This window comes from Thunnus maccoyii, chromosome 17 (assembly GCF_910596095.1).
Source record: "Thunnus maccoyii chromosome 17, fThuMac1.1, whole genome shotgun sequence".
NCBI lineage: Eukaryota > Metazoa > Chordata > Actinopteri > Scombriformes > Scombridae > Thunnus > Thunnus maccoyii.
In genome coordinates, this window is record NC_056549.1 from 12,247,631 (window position 1) to 12,269,971 (window position 22,341).

The 22,341-nt window shown below is 38.0% G+C and overlaps 2 long non-coding RNA genes across 10 annotated transcripts; one reads left to right on the forward strand and one right to left on the reverse strand.

Moving 5' to 3' along the window:
• Window positions 1-19,450, reverse strand: LOC121882372. Of its 8 annotated transcripts, none has more exons than XR_006092070.1 (6): window positions 19,251-19,450; window positions 17,319-17,425; window positions 16,478-16,532; window positions 15,686-15,752; window positions 15,442-15,603; window positions 1-1,486 (listed from the first exon to the last, which is right to left on the reverse strand). It is a non-coding gene; the product is annotated as an uncharacterized LOC121882372 (long non-coding RNA). The 8 variants fall into 8 exon arrangements; XR_006092074.1 differs by lacking the exon at window positions 19,251-19,450 and having other exon boundaries at window positions 1-983; window positions 1,395-1,486; window positions 17,319-18,103; XR_006092069.1 differs by lacking the exon at window positions 19,251-19,450 and having other exon boundaries at window positions 17,319-18,103.
• Window positions 15,860-21,000, forward strand: LOC121882373. Of its 2 annotated transcripts, none has more exons than XR_006092078.1 (5): window positions 15,860-16,303; window positions 19,732-19,800; window positions 19,914-20,078; window positions 20,188-20,275; window positions 20,369-21,000. It is a non-coding gene; the product is annotated as an uncharacterized LOC121882373 (long non-coding RNA). The 2 variants fall into 2 exon arrangements; XR_006092077.1 differs by having other exon boundaries at window positions 19,950-20,078.
• The last annotated feature ends 1,341 nt before the right edge of the window (window positions 21,001-22,341 follow it).

Consider the following 22,341-nt stretch of genomic DNA (forward strand, 5'->3'; position numbering starts at 1 on the left):
AGAATTTATTAGCAACATATTCCATATCCATGTCTTATATCTCCATTTTCACAGATCAAACCACTCTTCTACCACTAAGAGAAATATACTCTGTTCAATTCATGTATCTTCATACCAAATAAGTTCACATGAACACCTTAAAACATGTATGCAATGAAAACTGACTTTTAACTTCAGTCATACTTCTTTCAGGGATGATAACCTATTGTGCATAGCATTTTATCATCATCAGTAATCTACACATATATCAACACTTCTTTAATTTATCGTTACCATTTTTAGCATGAAATAATTACAAAGAGAGACATATACTGACTGTTGCCTGAGAGAACCCTAACAAACAACCATATTTCAACACATTGCAATAACATATATAACACATTACAATAGCATATAAAAAACAGGAGCTTCTTACAGTGCCAAAAGCAGGGACAGAAGCGGGAATTCACTACAGAAAAACTGTACCATCTGTCGCGATATTAGCGTTAGCGTCATGCTAGCCTTCTACTGTTATTAGTGTGGGCTACACTACAGTTTACTCATGCATTTAAAGCGTTTACAAGCACATAAAAGTGATGTTTTACTACTGAGACTTTTACCTAACATCATTACTATTTATTTTTCTAACGTTCAGCGGGCTGTAACATCAAACAGGAGAAATGATGTGAGAGAAGTGTTTGTTGTTATCAGACCGGACTTTCTTGGCGGAATGACGAAAAGCTAGCAGTCCCTGTGCAAAGGTGATCCCTAAGTTACAAATGCTCTGCTACTGCCCTCTACTGGCCTGGATAGGATACAACACCAATACATTTAAAATGAATAAACAGAATTCTTACACCAAAAATAAAAGTTAATTTTACACCAAAATAAGAGAAATACACAAACCAAAAATGTGACACAAGTACATAGTTCATACTACTCTGAGTGACCTGTCTCCTGGTTACTTTGGAAAGGGAAGAGGGTGCTATAGAGATTATGTTTATCTACAAGAGAAAAAAGGGATGTGGGATGAAAAAGAATATGAAAAACGCAGAATGACTATTACTGTCTAAGGTCCGAGTTGATATAAACATACTTGACATCTGTATTTGATATAAATTGGAGTTTACTGTAACAGTGATGATCCATTTTCATTGGGAATTTTATTTTAGCTAAGAGGTACAAGTGTTAAATCTAAAACCTCAACACAAAAAACAGCAGGTTGCCTGCAGGTCGATCAAAGCTAGGCTAGGTAATGTATTTTAGAAGCATTTTTTGTTATATTTGTTGAAATTCAAAAAAATATAAAAATCCAGTATCTATGGCTGGCACAGGCCTGTAATAAGTCCATCCAATCATTTCATTCAGGCCGAATGAAATGATTGGACAGGCTATCTGCCTGTCAACCTACCTACCTGCCTATCTGCCTGTGCACTCATTACGCATGACACTGAAAGTTTGGAGGCCAGGCAAGCAGTGGGATACTGACGGATACGAAGCGATGAGGCTGCATGAGTTGCAGAAGGAGAGAAGAAAAAGACATATCAACGAAGAAATATCAACATAAAGCAGAATTAAACACTCAGAAATCCTCACATTTCTACATATGCAGGTTTAACTGACTGTTGCTGTTACTTTCCATCACAGACTGTAAATAAAGACGAACGTAGCAAGGTGTGACATCCATCATTTTGCACTGGAGCTAGTTTGAAGCCCAGGTTCCAGCTTGTGGTCAGCATCATCTTTTCTGTTTGGACCCAGGACCTTCCAAATAAGGAATGCAGTGTCGCCTTTCACACTTTGGAAAAATACCCCTCTATTTCCAAAGTGTGAAAGATACATTCTCATGCCGAAAGTGAACTGCTAGCTTACTGGGAAAATAGAGTTATGCACACCTAGGCTAATGTAAGCTGCTTTACCTAAATTGTGCTAAGACGGCAGGAATCATAATCAAGTAAAACCAAGTTAAACTCAGTGCGAGTCCCTGAACTGGGGAGAGCAGTAGGTGAGCCAACTGTCAATCATAACTGTCAATTATGATAACTGTCAATTCAATGCCCACACAGCAGACATCAAAGCTACTATTCGTCTTCAAATCTTATTAATGGAGGAATAATTTCCAAAATGATCACCAACACACTTATTAGAGGGTCCAAATTTAGCAATTGAGACCATAATAACTTGTTGAAAAAAATGGCTGAGTTAGTATTTCTAGAGAGAAGTTGATTTTTGAATGGGAGTCCATTGGAGCCAGGGATTTTTTGGAGCCAGTATTTAATGGCCGTTGCACTTTAAGGTACCTCTGCATTGGCTTCAGCCTCAAGCCATGGCAGTTGTCATCTGCTTTACATGCCTAGAGGTGGTATGGGTGGGCATATGCAAAACTGGTTTGACAGTAAGTGAACAGCTCCCCCTTGAGGAAAATCTGTAGCTGGCTAAATGTGATTGAATGAATTTGCGAGGCACTCGGCATTTAAAACGACTGTAGAGTTGATGCTTAAAACACAAGATGGTGAACAGCATATTAGGTTAACTTTAATCTATGAAAGATGCATGATTCCTTCTATCAACTATTGGTGAAAACAAAATGCATATTCAAGTGGAAATACAAAAATAAGCTTCATGCTGCTCACTATGTATTGAGTTTGCAGATGGACTCTGTGCCAGTGGCAATGCAGAGAATAAGATATTTTTGATGGTATTACTCCAGGAATTTTCTGCAGAAGAGAGGATTAAATGATGGTGAGGTTTTAAGGCCACACACCTCCAGGGCCTCTAAGAAGTTAATCAAATGTGTTGGGGAAGTTTATTTATATGCCCTGGTGTGATGTACGCATTTGGAATGGCAATGCCGTAACTCTAAACAACCCATGGCTGTATGAGTGCAACTTACTTTTTACAGCTGGTATTCAACATACATTGGTATAATTTCACTCCTCACCATAGAAAAAAGCATACTCTTCAAAGGAGGTTGTATAAATTGATTGGTTAAGAGCTCTTTCTATTCCCCTACCACAGCAATGTGAACACTAGTGCTATGCATCAGAAATAGACCTTTTCAGAAGTATGGAGGGAGGAAGTGGGGGGTGGGGGGTGCATGTATTTAAACTGGAGGCCTCACTGAATTGATGGGCACCAGGCGTGGAGCTTTTCTGAGGGGAAATCATTTGCATAATGTGAAAGTGGTTGGAGTTGGAGCTGAGAGCTCTCCTCTTGTGGGGACAGTCAGTGAAGTGGAAGGAGAGAGCTCCTATCAGATAGAAGACCAATACCAAGGTACTCTAGGAGGGTGATGTATGCCCGTGATATGCTCTTTTGCTTCCTGTCACCTGCCCATTTCATCTGCAAAACAATTTACTAACAATCTCTAAGACGTCCAGAGCCAATATGCGCTCATGAATTTGTTTCTGAAAGACTGCAACAGAATTGCTCCGCTTTCATTCCACTAATGAATCTTGCACAATAGTTTCCAGTAAACTTGTTATGATAAAAAGAAGGCTGATTGATCTGAAAATTGAAATTCAGCCAAATTTAATTTCTGAACACTGCATCTTTGGAAACAGAGGCAAGTTTAAACTTGAATCAAACATGCAAGATCGCTCTAAAATGACAGTTGTATACTATGACTTCATAGTCACACAATGTGCTGCTGTAGAGTTACTGTATTGAATTGTGATTTCACAGTAAAAATGTCCACTAGATTACTGTGATATAGCAGTATGCTGTTGTATATTTGCAGTATATATTGTAAAAGCAATGCAACTCAATAGCTAGTAATTTACTTTAAATTTAGACTTAAAATAACATTGAAAAATACTATAAAATTCAACCTGTTCACAATTTTTTTCTGTTAATCCACAACAATACTATAACATAAAAAGGTTAGATTCAAACAAACAAAGACACAAGCAAAATCAATTTAAGACATTTATTTTGGAATTTTATATACATTTTTCAGGACAGTGCTACTACTGCAGGACAATGCAATGATTTTGATAGAGTTGACCTTGCAAAATCTTCAAAGCTTGAACATTAATAATAATCATCAATTCATACTTGAAGCAGTTTTCAATTTAGAAAGAAAAGAAAGATATCTACCAACACAATGTAAAATAGCATATCTGTTGACACAGTAAAATTGAGTGCACTACCATATATGAAAGGATAGGTTCACATTTTTTCAAGTCTATCTTAAAAAGATTCTCACATGACCATCTTGTCTACACTGGCCATGAAGAAATCTCCTCCTGATGTGATTCCAATACAAGGCGTAAGGAACAAATCCAAAGTCCTCCTTCTGTGCAGGAATTACTTCCAAAGTTCAGCTGAAGATAATATAAGAATTCACCAGTATTTGTTAGTACAAATTTCCCTCTTTGTGTGACAAACCCTCTGTCACAGCCCAGCAAGGAAACACTGTCTGTGGAAACACAAGGAGGGAATATTGCACTAAAAACATTAGTTTTGAATAAACCCACTTGATTTGTTTGACTCAGAAAGCTGAAGCCTTATATTAGCTTTGGCTGAATTTTAAATTTGCACAGAAGGACTGTAGATTTTGCCCTGTCACTTACATGGGAATTGCTTTAGAATCTCTTCTCTTCCAACCAATCACTTTTTCAAGATACATGAGGACATATCAGTATTGCATGGGTGCTGGTGAGAGATGTTTTTTTTTTTTTTGACTGAACCGAAAATGGTGCAATTTGGTGCATTCTGGTCATGATTTTTATCCCTAGTATAAAATGTAGGCCTACTTATTTTAACTATCTACTACATTTCAGAATAAAAATAACACAAATATCTGTACTTATCACCTTTATCAACTTTAAAGGCAACCAGAATCTAGAGTCAGCAAAAGAAAAATGTCAAAATTCTTATCACTTTCATATTAACATGTGACTGCACACTGACAATCACTACTCTTATCAATACTCCTTATTGGTTTGGTTCTTTGTTGATACTTCTATTGGTTTGTTTTCATTACTAAATAATTGCTTTTTAAAAATATATTATTTAAAAAATAAATAAATTAAGAACTAGGATTAGAATTTATTTATATTTTAAATATAACTAAATGTTTTTAAAGCAGCAACAGTAATGTTTACAACAGCAAAGTCACTATATAAACTCAATAATATCTCACTGGAAACAAATCAAAAATATTCAATAAAATAAACAATATTCCTGACATCACAACACTGAGTGAAATTTAGAAAGAAAGAAGAACACAGACATCAGTCAGTATCAGTCCTTCCTCCTGTCCTCTGTCCTCCTCCCTCTGCTGCTGCTGTGATTCACTGCCTGCAGGTACCGCTGGTAGAAGGAGGGGGGCTGGTTTGTCTAAGCCAGCAGCTAAGTTTACAAGAATTTGCCAAATTTTAATATACGTGACAAACTAAGATAAACAGTTAGACGACATACAGGCTGCTTTTGTTTTAGCTTGTTCATAAGTATTTGCTATTAGCTTAACCAGCACGCTGTGGTTGTGCGAAACATACCGGCAGTGGATGAGAGACTGCAGATAGAGCAGATTCAAATACTGTATTGCCTCTATATGTTTACATGTTTATGCTTGTTGAGCAGGTGTATTGATAAAGTATTGGCTTTTTACTCACAAAGGTTTTATTGCACTTAGAGTAACAAGCGTAGTTGTGGTCAACTCGAGTAATCTTCAAGTTATCTTCACTTCAACTGGTTCACTGTCTCCATGGCCATGCAGAGCAGCAGAGCAGCTGTTCGCTGACTTTGCTCTGTGTGTGTGTGTGTGTGTGTGTGTATGTTAAAGTACTGATAAAAGAACCGATAATGTTGGAGCTTATCAATACTACGGTCTTTAATAATTTAGCCCCAGGCCCCATTTAATACGAGGTTTCAGTACTCATCCCTACAGAGAAATAAGTTCACATTAAATAAAATTGCCATACCTTTGATTACTTTGGAGAAAATTAACATATAAATCGATGCATATACAACCACGGGAAGCTGGAATTTAATGATGTCTGGAACAACAAGCATCTCCTTCACTTGCTGTTTAATCGTATACAAAGCGGAAAGCGTAAGTGCAATGACAGAGTAAAATCCTTTTTTGTGTTAGCAGTAAAAATAAACAGACTATGATGGAACAAATAATTGACTTTTGAGAGAAATCCATCCAAGCTCTTGCACCCATGGTATTGTGTTATGGTAGACTTGAAAAATTTGAACCTATCCTTCAAGACTTGATGCTTGGCAGTGCATGAGGTGCTTTGTGCATGTCTGGAAGGAAATTGATATCAATATAGTTCTCTGCTACTAAGCCTGAAATATTCGTTAAAGGGGACCTATTATGCTTTTCCTTATTTCAGTCATACAGTATATATATATATATATATATATATATATATATATATATATATATATATACACATATATACATATAATGTTAACAATGTTGGATGTTCAAACATTGCCAAAGTGTCAAAATAACGAGGTAAACATATGCAGAAGTAATCCCTGTTACCAAAAAGCACCAGCTTCAGACTGCCTGAACGCCCAGTTTCCAACGTTTTTTTCTACGAACAAGACTCGAGTCAAGCTGGCATGCTGTGAGTGTTTTTCCATTACACAGCACAGCAAAGTAAAAGAAGCTGTTTATCTGTTGGAGGTGTGCTGGTCATCTGCAGCTCTTCATCAGACATCTCACTGTGGCTGTTTCTGCTTGTACTATTCCTCCTTGCATTATTTTTAACTGATCCGCTGAACACATATCTCCATATCTGGTTGTATCGACTGGTTTTTAGCGCCACAGGCTCTGCTAATTCAATGAGGAACACAATTCATTTCCTGTAAATTCTTCACAATAAATGTCTCCCTTTGTTTAGTCATTTAAAGCTCTAAAAATGAAGCAGTAAGGCAGGAAATGTTGGGTTTGCATCAGTGGTAACTTAACACGACTTTGATACAGCTGCCCCTCAGCAGGCTTCCAGAAAGCTGGCCAATCAGAACAGAGTGGGTTCATCGGGCGGGAGTCCTTAAAGAGACAGGAGCCAAAACTGCCTCATTCCATGTCAAATCAGATAACGTAGCACAGTCTCAGATTTTGTTCAGACTTTGTGTCATCCATGGGTCCCAAAACCAAGGCCTGTAAAAATATTTCTGTTCAAATCCTATATTTTCATATTTTTTCAGCCCTTGATATTATTTCATTTTTATAGCCTCAAAAACACCATGTTTGAAGCCATGTTTGGGCATTAATATCTTCACACATATTGTTCCTAGCCTCACCAAGCTTTGTAGGATGGAAGACAAATGTTTTCTGTATGCTATAACCATTACAAGCCTGTACTATATGCCATTTTATTTTTTATGAAGCCCTAAATTAGGAAAAAAGTGCAAAATTCCTCAATGAGTGTGATATTGAGGGTACAACAAACCCACATTTTTGCACCAATATGATATCAATCATTTTTTCTGCAAATTTTTTGTTAATTTTGTGCCAGTATTTGAAGTCTCTACCACCAATGGGCATGAAGATATTATGAATAAAGCAAGGCGTAGTAGCATATTTTGGTCATTTTCATAGGACCAAAATGGTATGTGGGGTAGCTAGTAGGTACATAAAAATGTACATGGAAATTGCTTGATGTATGGTTATTAAGGGTACAATGTGCCAATGTCCTTCCATTTTTCCTTCATACAAAAATAGACACAGATTTGAGAGATAGATTTGGCATAATGTGCCAGCAGGGCAGTATGTAGTGTGTGTATATGATGGAAAATGGTGGGTAGGGTACACCTTGGAGAGGGCAGAGGAGCAGGAGGACTACAAGGTGAAATTCCTGCACCCTAATGGACCAGCAGCTTCATTTAAATGGCCAACATCTGATGATATCTGCTGGGTGCCCGCCATCTATGTGCTTTGTGCTATTCTTATTCCCTGAATAAGAAGACGTGAAGATATTGCAGTGGTCTTTTAGCACTTCCTAGCCACCGATCAGCGAATAATGGAACATAAGAATTCCACTTATGAAAACACCAAGCGTATACCCAGTTCAGTCCCGTTGTTCAAGTTATATGGTTACAGGATAATAGTTTTCATCACATCACATTATGTCATTTCTGGTACATAATTTGCTACATTGCACATAATTTCCAATAAAGTTAATTTGATTTTTTTTATTGAGTATCTTGTTCTTTTTAAATATGAGATAAAATTTACTACTACTACTTTATTAAAATTCACTGCATTGAATATAGCATCTATCAGAGTTAATGCCTTTTTCTATAATGAGGCCCTGATAGTAAAGAATATAGCTTGTATTAATGACCTATATTAAAATGAGCCTACACAAAACATGTATTTCTTTGATCCAGTCAATATTTCAGAGGCTGGGATACACATAAGTACAGATAATGAGGGAAGACTCTACTTCTTAATTTTTTATTTTTTTCCCCTAGAGTTAGAACAGTGCCTTTAACTATGTATATTTATTTATGAAGGGAACATGGAAGGACATTGGCACATTTTACACTAAATGACCATATATCAAGCTATTTCCACATACATTTTCATGTTCCTACTAGCTACCCCACATACCATTTTGGTCCCATGAAAATGACCAAAAAATGCTACCATGCCTTGTTTTATTCTTAATATGCTCATGTCCATTTGTGGTAGAGATCTAAAATATTGGTACAAAATTAATAAAAGATTGTATTTGAAGAAAAAATAATGATTGATACCATATGGGTGCAGAAAATTGGTTTACAATACACTCAATATCACCCTCATTTTTTAAATTTTGCACTTTTTTCCTAATCTAGAGCCTTATAGAAAATCAAGGCATGCAATACAAACTTTTAATGGTTCAGTCATTCTGAGAACATGTTTGTTTTCAATTCTACAAAGTTTGGTGAGGGTAGGAATAATAGTGTTCAAGATATTAATGCCCAAACATAGCTTCCCAGATAAGGCGTTTTTGAGAGTATAAAAATTTAAAAATATTCAAAGGCCAAAATTACATAAAAACATTGGAACTGAACAAAAATACTTTACAGGCCTTAGTTTTGGGACCCAAACATTATATAGACAACTGAACAAAATCTGAGAGTGCTGCAACCGCTTTCCTGGATTCTGTCTGATTTGACACGGATTGACCTGAGATGGAGGCTGGACTGAGGGGCTGCATAATGGGCCAGTATAAGGAGTTTTTTGATCTGTGAATTGTGCAAAGCTACTCTAGTGGAGTCCCAGAATAAAAATATAGAGCTCGATTTGAGCATAACAGGTTCCATTTAAAGACAAAAATAAGCATCGGAAAAGCTTATAAATAAATGCAAAAGGAAGAATTAGGTAATATCCCCAATAATATTTTAGCAGTTTTTCTTCAACCCGTTCCATCTTGCTTTCACTATCAGTAAAGACTAATTGAAAATGAAGCTGAGCATCACTATCAACCTCTATTAAAGATGTTTTAAATGAACACTAAATTAGATGACACCATCTAATTTCAAAAAGGTTGCTTGTACTGTCTATCCAGACAGCTACAGATACTGTGTTGGCAGTATGGCAATCCACATGTTTATCAGGGCTGTTGATATGAGTTTGTTTTTGAGTCATCTTTGTGGTCTGTTGATGTGAGTTTGTTGTTTTTGAGTCATCTTAGTGGTCATACACTCCCCTAATGAAGCTTTAAGGGGTTTAGGTACTGCTAAAACCCTTTACTTGCTTCTGCTTCCTGCTTTCCTACAGTACACTTTGCTGCTTGCTCTCACCTCTGCTTGTGTTTTTCTGCTGATATTCTTGTTTTTCTTCTATGAGAAACTATGAGCAGTGGCTCCTGGATACTTATAAATCACTAGGACTGTAATGTAATTTAGATATAGTGGGCTATTGCCGTATTTCAATATTTTTATGACCTCCTCAGTACTACGTGAGCGTGGCTTACCAACAGCACAAGCCTGTACTGCAGTGACTGGAAACATGGTACTTAGCTGAAGCTAATTAGTAGCAAGATGCCCCCCTTCTCCATGGATGAATACCACAAACTTCTACAGAAGATTGCAGAGCTGGAAACCGAAATTCACTGGTTAGAAGTGAACGTGGAAGTGAATGGACTATGTGGGAACACCACCACATTACCATGGACTCAAAGCAGTGGACAAGATCATGCCAACACACGGCTAATTAGCACCAACAAGACTACCAAGAAACAGGAGGGCTGTGTACCGGGTAATAAATCTACTGGTGGTCCTCCCTGGAACTCTCTTGGAGCAAAACATAAGACTAAATAATTTCCCTGGGAAATGGAAGGACAAGTAACAGGCAGAGCCCAGCGCCCTGAGATTTCTGATGCAACTGGCTGGCTTGCATTATCATTCAGGCAGAGCACCTCTTCAGCCCCTGTTGAAGCCATGGACAGCTGCGAGCTAGCAACGAACCTCCTCAACAACCGAGTGTGCAACTGGAGAACAGATTTGCTCCACTGTTGCAGAACCCTGGATCTCCATTTGATGACCTGGATAACCTCTCATCTTCACACAGCAGGGTAAGGACTGAGAGTAAATCAGTAAAAGGCTGCATGGAAAGCTAATGACTGTGCCTCAAACACTTATTGTGGGTGACTTAGCTGTAAAAGATGTAAGAAGCATATGCAGTAACAACACCAAAATACTCTGTTTTCCCAAGGATATGGTCTCTGACATGACAGAAAGAATCCTGCTTATTGTGGCTGCACACCCAAGTGTGAAAAACATCCTCATGCACACAGGGGCTAATGATGTTGTGAAACAACAGTCTGAAGTACTGAAACAAAACTTTAGTGATCGGTTGAACACAGTCAGCTCTTTGAATGCTGAGGTGTTTATCAGTGTCCCTCTACCGCCAGTAAGAAGAATTGAGAGATTCAGCAGATTGTTGGCACTAACCACATGGCTTTCAACTGCATGTACCATCCATTCACTGCACTTTATTGACAATCTCAACTTTTCTGTAAAATTGTTAATCTCTAACCTAGAGAGGGATCAAAACAAGAAGACATAACACAACATGGCAGAAACTCAGCCTCTGCCTGAAGAGAGCTTCAAACATGTGAGACGTCAGAGCCAAGAGGAGGAGTCTCCACCCCCCTCACCAACAAAGATGCAAGAGCTGGTCACTGCTGGGACCAAACTTACCCCCTGCCCTACTCCCATTTTCTCTTCCCTAAACCCCCCTCAGCATCCACCTCCACCACTGGCTTTATGTTCTCAGCCAGTTTTGAAACATTCGTCACAGTTACGGCGCTCTGTTTCCCCAGCCTGATAAAAGTACAGCACATCCAGTTATTTGTGTACAAAATACAGCAAGCTCTAACTGATATGTGCTGGGTCCAGGCTGCAAGGCTAATGGCACTCATGACTCTTTCCATGAAAAGCCAGAGCCCAGTGTGCCGATAGCTTCCTCAATTCCCTTCTTGATAGGTAATAGAAAAAGAATGGTGAATCTGCTAAGAAGCACTGAATCGGTTCTGCAAATTTATCAAATTTAGCATCCATTCCTCGTCAGCCACAGCCTGTCCCAAAAAAGGCAGATAATGTTTTTAAAACACTAAATTTAGTGTTATTAAACGTCAGGTCTTTGTCAGGAAAAACATTTTTAATCAATGATTTTATCATTAAGCACAATCTTAATTTTATGTTTTTAACTGAGACTTGGTTAGACCAAGATAACAGTGCAGCTGTTCTTATCGAGTCAACCCCTCCCAACTTCAGTTTTATGAGTGAAGCTAGAGTGCATAAGAAAGGAGATGGAGCTGCCACTTTCTTTAATGATTCCCTCCAGTGCAAGCAGATGTCTTATGGAAAATTTGCTTCTTTTGAATATGTGGCTCTTCAGTTGAGTTCCTCTTCTCGAGCTACAGTATATTTCTAAATATCTACAAGGCAACTAAATACTGTGTAACCTTTTTTAATGACCTTGCTGAACTGCAGTCTATAATCTGTATTGACTTTGACTGTGCAGTTACTGTTGGTGAATTTAACATCCATGTTGACAACTCCCAGGATAAAGGGACTCAAGAACTGTGTTTTGTTCTTGATAACTATGGACAGACTCAGCATGTGATGGAGCCCACACACAAAAAGGGGCACACTCTGGACTTAATTATCTTCAAGGGTCTGAACATTTCTAAGGTTGTGGTGACTGATGTTGCTCTCTCTCATCATCCCTGTGTTTTCTTTGAGAGTACTATCTCCATGCACACAAATGTTCAAACAGAGGTAATCACAAAACAGTATATCACTGAAAACACCAGTGAAATATTTATTCAGACTTTCTATTCCACACCTGCCCTCTCTTGGGTCTCAGTCAATGAGTTTGTAGATGATTTCAATTCTAAAATTACAAATGTTATTGATGCAATTGCACCCACTAAGTTGAAGGTTATCTCTCGTAAGAAAAGATCTCCATGGAGAAAAGCCACGCTGCTCAGAATAGAGAAAAAGAGTGTCGAAAAGCTGAACACAAGTGGCAAAAAACAAATCTTCAGGTCCATTATGACATCTATAAAAGGAGACTTCACATTTACAATTTGGAACTGAGAAATGCAAGGTGGTCCTGCTTCTCTGACATCATCGTCAAAACAATAATAATGCATGTGCCTTGTTTGCTACTGTCAACAGGCTAACAAACCCTTCTGTGTCAAATAGCCTGTGAACTTCTGTCCACCAGGGCCTGTAATGAATTTGCCTCCTTCTCCACTGACAAAATTCTGAAAATTAGACAAGCAGTCATTGCCTCCATATTAGTACAGGATATATGTTGTCCCTGTGTCCACTTAAAATCAATTCTAATAGCATGACACAATTTAATCCTCTCAACCACAAAAACTTGGAGGACATTATACAACATCTGAAATCCTCCTCCTGCTGCCTTGATCCACAGGCCCTGAAAACTGCAGTCATCAAGTCACTCACTAATCTCTCACTAATGAACAATTATAGGCCCATCTCAAACCTCCTGTTTTTAAGTAAAATCATTGAAAAAGCTGTTTTTCAACAGCTGAACAACTTTATGGCACTAAACAACCGTTTTGATGTTTTCTAGTCAGGATTTTGACCACACCACTGCACTGAGACTGCTCTTGACATCCACTTTAACACAGACAATGGTAGAATTTCAGTATAAGTATTATTGGATCTCAGTGCTGCATTCGACAGTCAACCACTACATATTACCAGACCAAATGAAAAACTGGGTGGGACTTTCTGGCACAGTACTAAACTGGTTTGAACCCTACTTAAATGACAGGGACTACTTTGTGTCTATAGGTAATTACACATCTGAGTGGACATAAATGACCTGTGGAGTTCCCCAAGGCTCTATTCTGGGGCCTTTTCTGTTCAACATTTACAGGCTCTCACAAGCTCAGATTATGGAAAACAACAAAATATGTTACCATAATTATGCAGACGACACACAAATTTACATAACCATATCACCAGGGGAATATAATGCCATACAAGCACTGAATAAGTGCATTGAATAAATCAACTATTAAATGTTCCAGAATTTTCTTCTATTGAAACAAAGATAAACCTGAAGTAATTGTTTTTGGAGCCAAGGAAGAATGATTAAAAGTCAGCGTTCAGCTTCAGTCGATAATGTTAAAAACCACAAACCAAGCCAGAAATCTTGGTGTAGTCGTGGACTCACACCTTAATTTCAACAGCCACATTAAGACAATTACAAAGTCATCCTACTATCACCTGAAGAATATATCAAGGATTAAAGGACTTATGTCCCAGCAGGATTTGGAAAAACTTGTCCATGCATTTATCTTCAGTAGACTCGACTACTGTAACGGCTTCACACTGGCTGCCTGTCTGTTGAAGAACTGATTTTAAAATACGACTGTTGGTTTATGAAGCACTGAATGGTTTAGGGCCATAATACATTTCTGATCTTCTGCTACATTATGAACCATCCAGAGCTCTCAGATCATCTGGGACAGGTCTGCTTTCTGTCCCCAGAGTCAAAACTAAACATGGAGAAGCAGCATTCAGTTTTAATGCACCACATATCTGGAACAAACTCAAGAGAAGTGCAGGTCTGCTGCAACCCTCAGTTCTTTTAAATCAAGGCTGAAGACTATTCTGTTTGCTGCTGCCTTTTTTAAATCAAGTTTTAGGCTTTTGATTAATATCTTACACTGACTGTAACTTTAACTCTTCTATTTTATCTGTCTTATTCTGTTTTATCCTATTTTTATTTCCAATTTAACACATTGTGATTGTATTTAAATGTCTTTTTATATAGCCTTGTGTTGCTTTTACATTCTGTCTTGATGCCTTTTATGTTTTATGTAAAGCACTTTGAATTGGCTTGTTGTTGAAATGTGCTATACAAATAAATGTGCCTTGTGTTGCCTTGCCTTACCTTGCCAGTTGATCATTTAGGGTTCATTCAAGAAAACTGAACAGTGAAATTGTGAGACAAACACACAAAAACAACCTTATATAAACTTTAAACCACTCATTTTGACAAAACGCCAATAGAGGATATCTTGTACTACATGCAAGTCTGCACTGTCCTGTTACAGCATGTCTACAATGACATCCACTCAAAGTCAACAGGTTTTCTAATGAATGTACATATTGGTTGATGTGTCCATGCTGCCTCTTTGTTTACAGGTCCAAGAAGGACCTGTAAACACAAAGACAATGCGGAAAGCTTTTAGTTCAATGTGCAGTTGTTGCTTGTTACTCCAAAAGCACATGTAATAATATTATGTTTCTCAGAACACCAAATACAGTTATTTAAGACTGATATTCACATCTAATCAGATGAAGGGATTAACCATGGTTGCTACTATCTGGTTTAGGCTCCTTGACCAGCCAACAGGGGTCACTAATGCAGTGATCTGATCTGGTTTCACATGGTTTTATGGTGCATGTTAAAGGATTTGGCTGGCAATTTTCTATATTATTCTTATTGTCAGCAAATCTCATGTGCAGAGCCAAACCAACAATGAACTCATCCTACTTACAAGTATTGTGTGTGTATTCAAAGCCTCATATAGCTTATTCTTCTGTGCCACAGAGCTCTGCCATTGTCCAAAAACTATTAAAATAACATCATGAGCCACACCGGTGGGGGTGATGATTTTTAGTCTTTGGAGTCGTTTCTAAAAAAGTTATCATAGCCACAGTCTTCAGTGACGCAGGAACATGTCACATAGCGCATCGGTGTGGCTCATTGACGTGTCTTTAATAGTTTGTTGGACAACAATGGAGCGAAAGTTATCTGGTATAATACTCTGGTCTAAATGTCAGGACTGGATGCCACCAGGAACGCCAGTCACCCAACCACTCCTAGTGTTAACCGTTGATAAAACTAGGCATAGTTAGCAACAAGCAAAAAGCAGTGGAAACGTAAGCTGGAATGTTAAGAGAAATAGCCAGCACTTAAGTACAATATTACTTTAAAGATTATGTCATTACCTTTGGTGAAATTCCAAGTGCACGAGGCATGTTTGGCATACAGCAGATTGAAATTGTAGCAGCTTTCAAAGAATGCAGCCAAACGACTTATGAGGTCCTGAAGTCCCACGAACACTTGACCTTAAATGGATGTCATTCATGCTCTCAGTTTCATTATGTCCCCTGAAACAAAACAGGATGTACCCATCATGTTTTACTGTGCAAAGTTTGGCAATGTGAGGTATATATTAAATATCGATATTACCTTGGTTAATAAAGTGAAGGGTGTCTGGTATTGCAGTACATTCGACATCAGTGGCTGTAGCATAAGCCTGCAAAATAAAACTGAACTGTAACATTCTGCACATGCAGTAGCATGTATATTGGAATATACAGTACCTTGTAGCTTTGCCTAAATAACACCAAGTTATTGGTGAAGCAAAAGTACCAAAAAATACTGAGCCAGTTAAAAATGAACTATCATATGCATTTACAGAACTTGAACACATGGGATCTCTACCACACAACTCCAGTTAATAGTTTTATTTCACCAACAGTCAAGCATGGTAACTGAATAGATTACTTCACCACCAGTCTGGTCACTACTGTTGTAAGATGACTTTAACGTACATAATACCGTCACAATAACTGATAAAAAAAACCCAATAACTACAAACCTGACCAGCCACAAATCACCACAAGTCATTCTCAGTGACTAACTTATGCATTTGCAAACCAAACATGGCTGCAGTTTGGTGAAACCTTATGTGGCGGAAAACTACTGGCGCACAGCACATTTAACAGTGGGATTTTCTACACTACAGGCCGGGAGGTTTTTACAGAAATATCTTTCACAGAGAGCTCGTTCTGCACACATTTTCAGGTAATGAAGATGTCCAGCGGTTGCGCCATAGCATTGGAAACACATACACACAGCAGAAAAAGCCCTAGCGCTAACGTAGCTAAACTGAATCTCTGCCGCTATCCTAAATCATCACATGGTTATTCCACTGGTCGGTAAAAACGTTAACATGTCAACGTTAAATTTTCTGCTTACCATAAGCCAGCACTCTCTCACTTTAATTTCCACAGTTTCCAGCACTGTAGTAACGCTGTGAGGGAAACAGCAAGACAGGAGCGCCATTAGCGTTGACAAAAGCTAGCTAACAGATGTTGTTTAAAACGTTCAATGAGGCTCCGAAAACTATCTGACCAGCAAGCTAATGTTTCCAAGGTAACTACAAGCCATAATAAAGTTGGGTTAACGTTGCAGGTAACATTAGTTATGAGCCTGTTTAAACGTTAGCGCGCTCAAACTTACTGGGTGGGATAGTTAGCATAGTAACTCTTAACTCCAGCTTAAAAAACACACATGATACACAGCTAATGGTATTTAAGTTATAAGATAAAATATTATACCTTACCCACCATATCCGAACCAAAATCCCAACTGACATGTCAATCCCACAATGCTGTGCAATCAAGTTCAAATTCAAACTTCACTGATTTCCTGTGTAACGTTCACGCCTGCATTGATTTCACTCACAGAGTACAGTATTGTGAAATATCACAGTTAAAGCTTGTAAAGTGATAATAGTGTAATATATTGTTAAATCTTGTGAAATCCTGGAAATAATCTATACTACTATAATACTACTACTATAATAAATACATGAGAACCCAAATTTAGAAACAACATACTGCGACACTCTATGCTTAATATTTGTGCACATACATTAGAGTGTCTCACAAACATGGTGCTCATGAAAAATAGCTTCAGAGATACGGTGGATACGGAAGACAAAAGCATAGACTGCAGCACTGAGAATGTGTCTTACTGCATGATTTATAGGTCTTTGGCTGTTTTATGCAGCCTTATGATGTATGTGTGCACTTACCAGAGAGGAGGTATGTAGTGTTGGCTAGGAATTGAGGATCGAAGTGAATGATGTTTCAGTCATGCATTTTTCAAAGGTTTTGGAGGTGCTTGGTGGTTTGCCGTTGCCTGGAAAGAATATCAACAGCAGCGTTGGAGATGCAAGAAGGAAAACAGCAGAGGAGCACACTCTTCCTGGAATTGTAGAAAGTTTAAATCTGCTGCTGTTGATATTTCTTGCAGTGTGAAGCACTTATTGCAAAAAATTTAATCCATAACATCATTCATCCACTATTTGACTAATGTAATACCTTATCTTCTAGAATGATAGTTGGCATTCAAGTGTTGTTCACTGAATATTAATGATGCGAAGCCTGTGTGCTAGTTCAGGCAGAAAACTCAGCTGATGCTTTAGCTGAGCTTATATATTGTCAACACCTATTGGGCAGGCTATTTAGGCTGTCAGAGTCACTATTCATTATGTGCAGCTGCTTTCCCTGCTGCTGCTACAGTATCTATGCATGTCCTGATTTACTTATTACTACCATCATGTCTCTTAAAGCCTCTGAAATGAAATGTAATGTACTGTAATGCCCACTGGACAGGCAGGATAAAACTGGAGGGGGAAAGTGAAATAGCAGCTCTTGCCCACCTCTCATCACCACCACTGACATGCCCTTGAGCAAGGCGCTTAACCCCCAAGAGCTTCTATAGAGCCGCTCAGTGGCCAGCAGATCCAACTGTGGTTGTAAAGGATTCTGGGAATGTGTTTTTCTTCTTGTTCCTATAGTTGGATATTTGCGCTTCACTGTGCAGAATGATGTACGTATGTGCAAAGTTTGAAACTTGAAGGCTGTTTGCACATTCATCTGCTGAAAGTAGAAAGTTTCTCTATGTGAGTTTGAGGTGTGTACCTACAAGCATAATTTGTGACATTTCAACTAATTTGGAGAAATTAAATATATTTGCATATCCATCTGGATTTTTCAATGAAGGAGAAGGAATAGATGTAATTTTTTAAGAATTTCTAACTAGGAATTGAACTTTTGGTGGAAAAACCATATCAGACAAATAATTATTCAAAGCAGAGATTTTTTTATATATCTTAAAACATATGTGAAGGGGATCTTTAAGTTTTAGTTTTTTAGAAGTTTCTCCATGACGATATGGATTCTGCTATTTAAACTTAAAGGTGAGGTAGGCAGTTTATTTTTGGTGTCATTGGGCAAAAATTCCATAATAACCTTTCAGCATATTTTAATTCAAGTGGTCTGAGAGAACACTAGACTTCTGCACCTCCTCTTGGCTCTGTTTTCAGGCTTTAGAAAAATCTGACAGGAGATTTAAGCCAATCGGGTCACTTTGGAGAGTGGGCGTTCCTATTGGCTGTTCTACAAACCTAGATGCGCGTACACATGGCTTCAGATGGCAAAATCCAGATTCAATGGCTGCCAAGCTTCCCTTTCTCCTCCTGGACAAATAAGCTGCTAACTAAATTTTCTTGTTGCACAGCGGAAACTTCCTGAAACTTTTCAGTAGGCTAGTGCAGGGCTGTGTGCAGTTACACTAGCAGCGTGTTTATGGCAGCAGCAGGCTAAGCTAAGCTACGTCACTTTCTTTTTATTTCCAGTAATGAGAATCAATCAGTCACATCTATGCAAGTAAACTCAGTCACAAGCCCGGCGGTCTGCTGTCACTGTCAAGTATTAGAGCAGAATTGATTCACAATAGGTGAGTTATATTTTCCCATGTCCACCAGCTGAATGTGTTTCAGTATCCACAAATTAGGCGCTTTTCCCCCAGGACTTTGGTTGTCTGTCAACGGTTTGTGTGGCTTGTGTCACTCCCTTGAATTTACACAATGATCTAGCCACAGTCAGGAGGGCTAAGTTTTATTCCTTATCAGACATGTTTTAAAATAGTAAATATCAGTTTTATGAGAGAAAACTCCCACCTCTGGTAAAGGTGCACAGCCGCTTCCCAAGCTCATGCAGGGCTGTGTGCCGTGCAGTGGGAGAGACAGACCCAACCTGAGCTGCATGGCCGCCTGCAGCTCAAAAACCTCTGTAAAAATGACATATACATATGCAACATGGACACGCTGCTAGCAACAGAGAACACACAGATTGAAAGTAAAAAGAGAACAGCCGTTTTATTGAAAGGTATGTGGTGTTTGGAATAGCAAATGATAGCATGTCTGTGCAATTTAATAATTTCCTCGCTTAATTCCCTACCGTATGTTTACAAACTGTGCACATAATATAAGCTGTGAAAAGTGTCATACAAACCTGTTAATTGATGTTTGCTATACAGTTGTGCTATCTCTATTGTAGACGTGATGTCAGCCCTTGTATTGACATATTGCATCTCAGCATATTCAATATAATGAGTTTCAGCATATGCTCTAAACTACACTGTGTGTCTACTAACTGCAGAGATGAAGACATCCTGTCAGGAATTGAAGAATTGGCAGAAGATGTTCTACTGCAGCAACTGGGAACAAGGTTGGTTTGGTTCAAGTCTTACTATTGATTTTTTATTATTTATTGGTATTGACTCTCGCATTACTTTTTGAACTGTCTTTCTTATTTTGCCCAAAATGTCTGTGTGATTTCAGTCATTGTGTTTTTCACCATGTCACCTGCCGCCACAGACTGCTGCGTGAGAGCCCAAAGCAACATCTGGACTGAGCAAGACTGCACACAGGACCCAGATCTGTGGCTGAGGGGACGTGGAAAAGTTTTTGCAGATTTTAAATAGTTCTGCATTTTTAGTAATAAAAGTGTGTGTTCACAATCACATGGTTCACTTTGGACATATCAGGTGAAGATATAAGAAATTATTTTATCCTTTATCTATGTTTTATAATTTGCCATTTGTACTATATGTAGATCAACTGCAGAACTGGAATCATTTCACAACCACATCTTGATGTACGCTGAGGCCTGGATTATAACCATCATGGGATAGCATTTTGCTGTATGTTAAACCCAATTACCTTACTGAACCACTGACTTACATGTATTTATATTTACAATTACAAATACAACTACTACAAATCTTTTTCTTCAGGTAAGTCTGGAACAAAAAGTCCGGGAGATGGAGTTTATATGCTGTTGCATTTCCAAAGGACTACAGGTACTTGCCAGACCTGCAGAGTGCCATTGTGAGAAGACAGCTGGCTGATGACGAGGGGATTCCCAGAAAGAGAGTGGTGCATCCCTCAGACCCACGACAGCTCAGAGTTTCAGCCCTGACCACAGAGCAGCTCCTGGAGCATCAAGTCAGGTAACAGGTAAACTGACATACTTTACTGGAGCAACACACCTTAACAAAACAGCAGGGCACCTAAACCAGACTCTGAATAAAAGATTTCCTTACTGCAGAAAACATGAATTTAAGATTCTGTTTCTTGTTTGACTACACTGCAAACTATTTTTTGACAATATTTCTGTAAAAAATAATAACCACGTGATAATCACCAGCAGTCGACCAGAACAGTAGCCTTCCAATCAACCTGGCAAATGAAAAGAAAAGATCACCTTGATAGCAGATGAACACTACTTTAAGAGTATATGTTATTAAAGTTTGACATTTTAGTTATCATTGTTGTGGTTGGTAATTCTTCCAAGTAGAGAGCTGACATTTAGATGTAATCATCTCTATAATAAGTGTAATTAAATATAAAGTTTTATAGCATATTGTCTGCCATGCTTTTGGATATATATATATATATATATATATATATATATATATATATATATATATATATATATATATATATATATATATACACATACATACATATACATATATTTAGCTTTGGTAATGTTATGACACATAGTTATAAGTTTTAAGCAGTACATTGTGATACAAACCAATTCAATGCAAAACAGTTTTTATAGCTTCAAGACTGCAGCTCTGGCTGACCCTGTGAGAGCTCATGATTCAGCTCTGGGTTATTTAAGTGCTGTAATGATGTATCACACTGCAGTGCCTTTTTCCAATGGTGCCAGAAAAAAAACAAGGTACAATATGTGTTGTTTTTAGCCAAAACAATTATTATGAAACATTATATAACTGTTTAAACAAATTAGGACATCACAAAGACGGATGCAATCTTTTATTACAATGTAATGCAAAACAAAGTGATTTGTGAGTCAAAATTACAAATTTGGGAGAAGTAAAGATAAATCCAAAGGCAAATGTTTACAATGCTATGTCCATTATGAAAGTGCATGTGTCTGTTGTCATGTCCCTGCACTTCTGGCAGATACACCACTGGGGGTTGTGCTGGGATGGTATGTAGATTAGGTGCTTGTTTGTCTCCATCTCTATTGGAGAGGATGTCAAAAATGAGGCTGGGGTCCAGGATCAGACAGGGCTGCAGGACTTGGCGACAGCAGGCCAGGTTTTCAATGATGGCAAAGTATGAAAACACAACTCTATAAGGTGACTTTCTCCTGAAAAGCAAATTAGTCTGCCAGATATCTTCTTGTAAATGACAGCCGAATTACTTGAATAAACAATACAAATAGTAACTGCCATAAATGAGTTTAGTTACCAGTGTATCATCTCCACCTTGCTAAAAGTAATGCAGTCTAATACAACAGTCCTGCAGTAAATCCTCACTCCATGAAGGTTATAATGTTCAGTTTTTGTTGAAACTGTTTTCAGAGAGGCATTAAATCAACTGTATGGTCATTTTGGAGGCTGTAGTTTGTGGTACTGCTGAACTATATTTCATTATACAGAGAGGTGTTTTCTGTTATTTTGCCAAACCTCATTGATATAATGGGGTGGACACAAGATTAGAAATCCCAGCCAGTATAGTACAATACATTATAACAGTAGCAAAATCTGGAGCCTCCACATTGATCATAGATTTGAAAAAACACTGAAAAAGTTTAAACAAAACTGAACATTAACAGCTTCATAAAAGGAGGATTTGTTTACAGGACTTTTGTTAGTGCACAACGTCTTAATCATGAAAATTGAGTTAGTACAATTTACACAAAAAGAATATTTTTAGTCAAAAAGTAATG